Source organism: Quercus suber, unplaced genomic scaffold (genome assembly GCF_002906115.3).
Source record: "Quercus suber isolate HL8 unplaced genomic scaffold, Cork oak 2.0 scaffold_26, whole genome shotgun sequence".
Classification (NCBI taxonomy): domain Eukaryota; kingdom Viridiplantae; phylum Streptophyta; class Magnoliopsida; order Fagales; family Fagaceae; genus Quercus; species Quercus suber.
In genome coordinates, this window is record NW_027069491.1 from 509,417 (window position 1) to 517,544 (window position 8,128).

The following is an 8,128-nucleotide window of genomic DNA, read 5'->3' on the forward strand; positions in this document are numbered from 1 at the left end:
TAGTTCATCATTCATAGCTTGCTGCCAAAGAGGGTCAGTATGGGCTCACGATAGGTGTGAGGTTCATAGAGGGTGGCAAGGGCAAAAGAGCAGTGATAATCAGAGAGATAAGGGGAGGAATGCTTACCCGAGTGGAACGACGAAGTTCAGGACCATCAGGAGACTCAGGAGAGGGTGGTGCCACAGGATCCAAGACAGGCAGGTCATATGCCGGGGACAGAACCGGAGATGAGTCGTCTGGAGAGGCAGCCGATGTTGAAGAATCCTCCACAAGTTCAGGATAGAGAGGGAGGAAAAGATCAGTAAAAATGGGAGACTCAGAGGAAGAGGATGTAGGAAACTGCTGAAGACTCGTAAAAGGACGATGTTCCCAAAACTCAACATGACGGGAGACACGAAGACGATGAGAAATGGGATCATAGCACGAAACCCTTTTGAGATACACCATAACCAAGGAAACAACAGAGACGAGCACGAGGTTGGAGCTTTGTTCGTTCATGAGGAGGAAGAGAGACAAAGCAAGCACAACCAAAACCCGAAGAGAGGAGTAGTCAGGGGTTTGACCATAGAGAAGCTCAAATGGTGATTTGTTGTGTGTAGTTGGTGAAGGGATACGATTAATGGTGTATACAGCAGTGAGTGCAGCCTCACCCCAAAGCGCTCAGGAAGAGAGGCAGAAATGAGAAGGGTGCGGACAACATCAAGAATGTGACGATGTTTTCGTTCTGCACGACCATTTTGTTGAGAGGTGTAAGGACAAGACCGCTGAGTAAGTGTACCATGATTGTCTAAAAGGATAGGAAAGATTTATCATTATATTCTTGAGCATTATCTGATCGAAAAACTTTGACGGTGCGATTGAACTGTGTTTAATCATTTTATGAAATGTTTGGTAAATAGACACAAGTTCAGACCTATGATGAAGCAGATAAATCCAAGTATATCGAGAAAAATCATCCACAAATATGACAAAATATCTAGATCCCCCTCAGTAGGAACAGGTGCAGGACCCAAATATCAGAATGTATAAGATCAAAAGGGTGCAGAAGAAAATGAGTCACTATTATTAAAGGGCAATTTTGTTTGTTTGCCAAAATGACAGGAAGTACAATCAAATTTTTGAAACTGAACTGAACCTAAATGACCTTGAGAAGCTAACAACTGAAGACGAGATAAGGATGGATGACCAAGACGAGCATGCCATAGATCAGGTGAGGAGGTGGTAGTGGTAGCAGCTGCAGAAACAACTTGTGAAGGAATCTTCAAGTCATGAACCTCAAACATGCGACCAACCTTACGGCCTGTCCCAAGCACTTGACCCGTCCGGGGATCCTGCACATCCACACCATGATTAGTAAAGAGAAGATCTACACCTAATTCACAAAGTTAACCAACAGAAAGCAAATTGAGGGATAACTTTGGGATATGAAAAGTGTCACTAAGGGATAAACAAGGAGAAGAGATTGTTCCTTTATAACTAACAGGCATAGGAGTTCCATCAGCAGTGTAAATGGTGATTGGATGTTCTAAGGGTGCCTTATCAGAAAATTGGGATTCATCAGGAGTCATATGGTTACAACATGCAGTATCAAAAAACCAAGGTTGTTTACCTGAGGTGACAGAAAGGGCAGTGGAAGTGCGGGATAAAACCTGTTGAACAACTGCCTCAATATCAGCCGTAGTAAGTGAGGAAGTCAAAGATGGACCTGTAGGAACCGATGGATCTGAAGGACATATAGCAGCTGCCCGAGGAAGAGAAGCTCTATTCTGCTCTTGCACAAATTTCTGCAGTTTGCGACAAACTGAGATGTTATGGCCTTTAGCACGGCAAAACTCATAGCGAGTACCTTTGGAAGACTGAGAGGTGGGACGCCCAGAGTTTATTCATGGAGGAGCAGTGAATGCAGCAATGGGAGGCTATGGAGATGGTGTAGCCAATACATGATCAGATGATGACATGTGATGAGTAGGCCGACGGTTCTCCTCAGAAATGAGCTCCTTGACTGCAGCATCAAGAGAAGGAGTAGGAGACCGACTAAGCAGAGAAGCCCTAGTAGGCTCAAAATCCTCACGCAAACCTATCATGAAGTGCATAAATCTACGGCGATCCCGATATTTGACAAAAAGCTCAATGTCCTTAGAACACACTAGTGGAGGATCTGCAGCAGAGAGTTGTTCTCACATAGTAGAAGTCTGAGAATAAAAATCAGAAATAGACTGACCTGTCTCTTGGCGCATTTGATAAAGTTTTGATTCAATGTGGAACTCCAAGCTTGAATCATTAGTACAATTATAGCGATCGGCCAAAAACTTCCAAGCAGCCTCAGCAGTCTCAAGACGAGGAAGAAGATTATGAATGGAGGGAATAGAGGTATTAATAAACCAATACAAGATCTTACTCTGAATACTCTCCCATTCCTCTAGGCGATCTTCATAATCATCTGTTATAACAGTAGTCGTGGAAGACTCTTCAGTAGCTGTGACTTTGGACTTAGGGTTTGGTACTGGCTTAGGAATTGAACCAGCCACATATCTCCACAGTTTACGACCCTTGAGAAAAACAGTCATATTCTGAGACCATGCATGATAGCTAGTAGGACCATCCAACATAATGGTGATAGGACGTATGATGTCGCGTTCATTTTGTTGAGCCATAATGAAGAAAATGACCAAAAAATGAGATTTAGAGACCTCAAATGCAGAAACAGAGCCCAAAATCGGAATCTACGCGAAAAACTGAGCAAGACAGGTCCTGTTGAAAAATTTTGACTTTGGTCAAAGTCAATGGTCAACGGTCTGGTCAACGGTCAACGGCTGACGCTGACGTGGATGCTGACGTGTGCTGCTGATGTGGGTGATGACGTGGCGGAGTGACATCACCTAAGGCTGACGTGGCAGTCCATGAAACGGAGCAGGGTGCATGAGGCGCATGACCGGCGCGTAAGGCGCGTGGAAGGGAGAAACAGCGCGTGGTGGCGCGTGGAAGCGCGTGGCAGCTCGTGCTCATGAGGCAGAAACTTCTGGCGGCGCGTGGGGGGGCATGGAAGGTTGTTTCTGGCAGATTTTTGTTGGGTTGTGTCTTTACTTTGGCGGTTTGATCAACAAACTGACAAAATCCGAGTGTTCTAGGGTTGTGGGCGTGACGGCGGTGACTCGCTTCTGACAGTGACTACTGGATGAAGGCGAGGGCAGCGGAAGAACGCCGGAGATATCCACAGGAACCAAAAAATCAGAGGAAAGGCTTTGATACCATGTTAACAATATAAAGAGAGAGAGAATGACTGAATAGTCAGTATAATAATCTGTGTAAAACAATGTACAAAAGAGAGCCTTTATATAGGCTAGGTATGTGTGCAGTACAAGTAATATAAGTGTAGTACAAGTAATATACTAGGCTAAGCCCAATGGGCTAATCTATACACTAACATATTTAGTATATGATGATGTATTTCAATTCAAATATATGGAGAGTTTGATATATATATATATATATATATATTCATGAATTAATCTTTAATACTTTCGTCCTTTGTCAAGTCTCAATGAGTTCTGTGGGGCCCGTAGGCCTGATAGCCTCAGCCCATCGTGTAGTAGACCCAAGGCCCACGCCGAGGAAGGATGACCATCCGAGGCTAAATTAGGGAGAGACTCTTTTTTGGATCCACGCCGAGGACCTCTTCGTCCTCGGCATACTAAGGATAATTTTGGGAAGGGACAAGCCTAGAGCAAGCTGTCACCTCCACACTTAATGCATTCACCTAACCCCTTTGGCCGCATTAATGGGAATGTAACCCCTTGGCAAGGCGACGTTGATTAAGGTGAACCACTTGAGTGCTGATAAGGCCTCTGATGGGACGGACGGTCAGAAGAAAGGCGAATGGATGATCAACAGATGGAAGAACGAGATAGGACAATGAAGACTATATAAGAGGAGCGAGTAAAGTAAGAGAGGAAGGGAGGGAGAGAAGGAAGAAAAGGCCTCCTCGGCCATGGGCCAAGGAGCATCCCCCAGTTGTAAATAGTTCTAAGTATTTTTTTCAATAAAAGAAAAGAATTCATGCTTCGTGAACACCAGCCAGCGCCTAAACCTTCGATCCACTCTCTACAAATTTATTGTTTGGGCTTGTTGGGCTGCAAACTCATTCATACTCTGAGTCCAATCCAAGTTGAGTCCTTACAAGTTCAATGCAAGAAAGCTCGAGAAGAAGAACTTTACAGGGATACATTGGAACAAGTTGTTTATGGGATCATTGCCATAAATTATGGTAGAATTTTTGAAGAACTTACCAAATATAGAAAGGTTGAATTGGGGGCAATGGGGTGCATGCATCGGAATTGCAGTAGTGTCTTGGCCAATCAGTTAGATTGTCAAGTGGATACCTGTTCCACCCCATAGTTGAGAGCACCTTTGCAGTAGATTTTGCACCGGGCTTATCCCATGGAAAGCAACAAGCGACTGGGAAGTGTAACACCTCCAAATCTGTGCAAAATCCTTTCAACCGCGGTTCTTCCTTGGGTCTTTTCTCAATATGCATTCTCTTGGCTTTCTAAGTCAAACTTTGATGCTTTGTAATTATTTTTTTTTAATTCATATCGTAGCATTAGAAATATGCAAGTATTTAATGTCATAATATTAATAAAAATATTTTATTAATTTATTGTTTTTCATATCTAAAGAACAATTTGTTCTAATGTAACTTAAATTTAAGGGTTCATTTAGTTGGATGGATTTTTGGGATGGAAAAGGGGGGCGGAAAAGGGGAGAGAAAGTGATTTTTTGGAGTGTTTGATTGGGTGGATTTTAAAAGGGAAAACTAGTGAAGCTCGTGTGTTTTTTTTTTTTGGGCCTTCCAAAATGTTTTCTTCCCAAATTAAGAAAAAAACTGGAGAGAAAACACAGAATAACAGTTTCATGACTGTGAAGACGAAAATGCCCATGTGAACATTTCACATGAGTTCTTTCTCTCTTTTTTTTTTTTCTTTTTCTTTTTTCTAGTTTTTGTCTTTTTAATTTACTCATCTTTCAATTCTTTTCCTTTCTCTTTGTTTCTTGTTTCTTCTTTTCCTTTTTCTTTTTTCTTTTTCTTTGGTTTTCTTCTACTTCTTTGGTTTTTGTCTTTTTCTAGTACTTCTCATTTGGATTTTTTTTTTTTTTTTGGCATTTTTTTTGGTGTTCATCCTTATTTTTTTAAAAAAAAAAAAAAAGTTCTTCATTCCTCCTCTTTTTCACCTCTCCAACCAAACATCATAAGAGAAAACTAAAATCTTTTATATTCTCCCACTTTTTCATCCTCTTTCAATTTTCTCTCCTCACTTTTTCATCTTCCCAACTAAACGGACCCTAAATCGTAACACCAAGAATAGTTATTCTTGCTAAACATTAACATGGACGAGGAAAGTTATACAACTGTGCTATGAACCTAAACAAATAGAAAGGATCTTTGGAGCATTTACATCGGCTTATACTTTATACCAAAAAATATAAATAAGAAGTCTATTTTAAAACAAAAACTTACTTTTTTTCTATTTTATTCAATAATTTCTCAAAACACCTACAATTGATTATATATTTTATACTCTATTTTATTAAAATATTATTTCCTCATCTAATTTTATTATTTCTCCCAAATTATCTCATCTCTTTCTCTGTTACCTCTACCAATCCCGCAAACCTCTCTAGCCACAACACACACCATTGCCACCAATCCTACAGACCACAACTCATAGTCTCTCTCTTCCTCCCACCTAAATCACAACAAATTACCCACCCATTGATCATAGTCTCGCTTCCAAAACCACCCGAATTATAGCAAATCAAGACCGAGACAAAAACCCACACAAGATCCACCAGTGGTCTCGCCGGATCCGTTGCTAAAATGATTTTCTACCAAAAATTTTCCAAGACCCTTCCTAGGTGTAGTTGAAGCTACCTTTGCATTGTGTCTAAAGAAAACCACTTACAGCATGGACCATGGGAGAGGAGAGCCCGGAAAATAAGGCTGTGTTTGTTTTGGGTATAAATGAAAATTGGAAAATGTTTTACACCAGTGATGGTGTTTGGCAACTCAGGAAAATAAGGTCAAACTGAAAATTAATGTGTTTGACCGTAAAATAACCCACCTACACCTGTAAAATATTTTACACACTGATTTTACCTTCAAACCATTTACACCCCTCCTGAAAATTTTTGTTCTCCTCACTCTCACTCTCATCCCTCACGAGTCACACCAAGACCAAGCCAAATGATGGAGAGATTGGTCGCCGGTGAAGACTAGATAGTCATCTGTGACCCACAGCCCCGCCGGTGAAGACCAAATTGTCGTCTATGACCCTCAGCCTTGTTAGTGAAGCCCAGATTGTCGTCCCCGACCCATAGCCCTGCCGTCATGCATGGAAGCCCCACCACCAGTGAAGGTAGTGTGGGCAGATCATCATCCAACTCCACCTCCACCAATCTATCCCTCTTCCTCCCCTGACCCACCTCCACCAACCCATCCCTTTTCCTCCACCAACCCATCTTCCTCCTTTCTTTTCACTCAAGACCCACATTCTCTAATAGAGATCTGGGGTTTTTAGGGATTGTTCCCATTTATAGTGTGGTATTTTTTTTGTTTTGTTTTCATGATTTGGTTGAGGTAATAACAATGATTTGTTCTTGGGTTGCAATTGATTCATTTTTGTATGTCAGAAATTGAAAATTATAACTGATACATTGATTTGATAAATCAATCCATTGAAAATTATAATCCAATTGTATTATAGGTATTTTTTGACATTGTCTTTGGAAAATGTTTTAAGTTGGAGAACCAAACGCCAGAAATATTTTTCCGGAGTGTCTCTAGAACACAACCAAACAGATGAAAATATTTTCCTTTTCGTAAAATATTTTCAACTGAAAATATTTTACATTTGGAAATTACTTTACATGTTGCCAAAAATGGCCTAAGAGAGAAAAGAAGAAACGAGAGAGAGAGAGAGAGAGAGAGAGCCATGACAATAAATGAATAAAATTGTTTGAAGAAATGAATAAGCAAATGAAATACATAAGCTACGGTGCCTCCTAAATTTGGACAAGCACTGAAGCAGAATCTCATTTTGCAGGTTCATTAATAGGCGTGGGTGTTTATTTGGGCTTCATTGGCTAAATGGGCACCATGCTATTTTTTATGAGTTGATGTGAATGCAAGTCTAAGGTTTGTTTGTTTTAGGCTGGGTTTGATTCAATGGAAAATATTTTTTAACTGTAAAATATTTTTAAGTGTTTGATTGCATTTTCAAAAATACTATGAAATTTGTTTTTATTATTTCTCTGCATTTTCTCATCTCCCAAGTACACATAAATTTTTTAAAAAAATAATTTTAGAATAAAAAAAAGTGATTGGCAACCAGAGACCAAGGACATTAGTAGTTGGGTGGCCACAATGCGGGAGGAATGGAGGTTCGATTAATGAGCTTTTGGTGAGACAAAAAATGTTTTTATGACAAATGAAATTAATTGTAAACAATTTTTCGCTAGAAGTGTCTTTATTTTACGGTCAACCGAAAAACAATATAAAGTTGACCAAAAATTATTTTTATCAAAAATTAAATTTTAAAAAAAAAATCAATTGCCCTAAACACTACCAAAAAAAAAATCCAAATGTTTGGTTGTGTTTCTAAGAATGCTCTGAAAAACATTTTCAAGTGTTTAAGGTTGGAGAGAGAGGAAGGTTTAAAGGGAGAAAGAAGAGGGAAGAGGAGGTGGAGATTGACGATGAGGGTTTGAGACTTTGTGCAATGTTGTTGTGTTTGTGTTTCAATTCATTTGATATTTTATTTGTAATCTTTTGCAAAGGTTCTAAACTTTTAAATAAAACCAGACTCATTTTGCACTTTGTGACCCGTAGAAGTTTGGTACTCTAAACTCAAGGAACACAATAGCCTAGACACCTAGAAGTACTCTTATCCTAAAATCCATAAGGTTTGGAAAACCAAGATCATGGGAAATTTTTGATTTAGTTAAGATAAGGACTAACTCCTCACTAACGCAATTAAGAACTTAAGATAAAGACTAATTCTGCTCAATTTAAAATTGGAGAGACCAAGAGTGATTATTTGAAACTTAAAAGATCAATTACGCTTATAGAAT

General features: G+C 39.7%; 1 long non-coding RNA gene across 1 annotated transcript; it reads right to left on the reverse strand.

Moving 5' to 3' along the window:
• Positions 1–1,041: 1,041 nt before the first annotated feature.
• On the reverse strand, positions 1,042–1,739 carry LOC136065416 (uncharacterized). The gene is made up of 2 exons (XR_010627040.1): positions 1,611–1,739; positions 1,042–1,332 (listed from the first exon to the last, which is right to left on the reverse strand). It is a non-coding gene; the product is annotated as an uncharacterized LOC136065416 (long non-coding RNA).
• Positions 1,740–8,128: the final 6,389 nt, after the last annotated feature.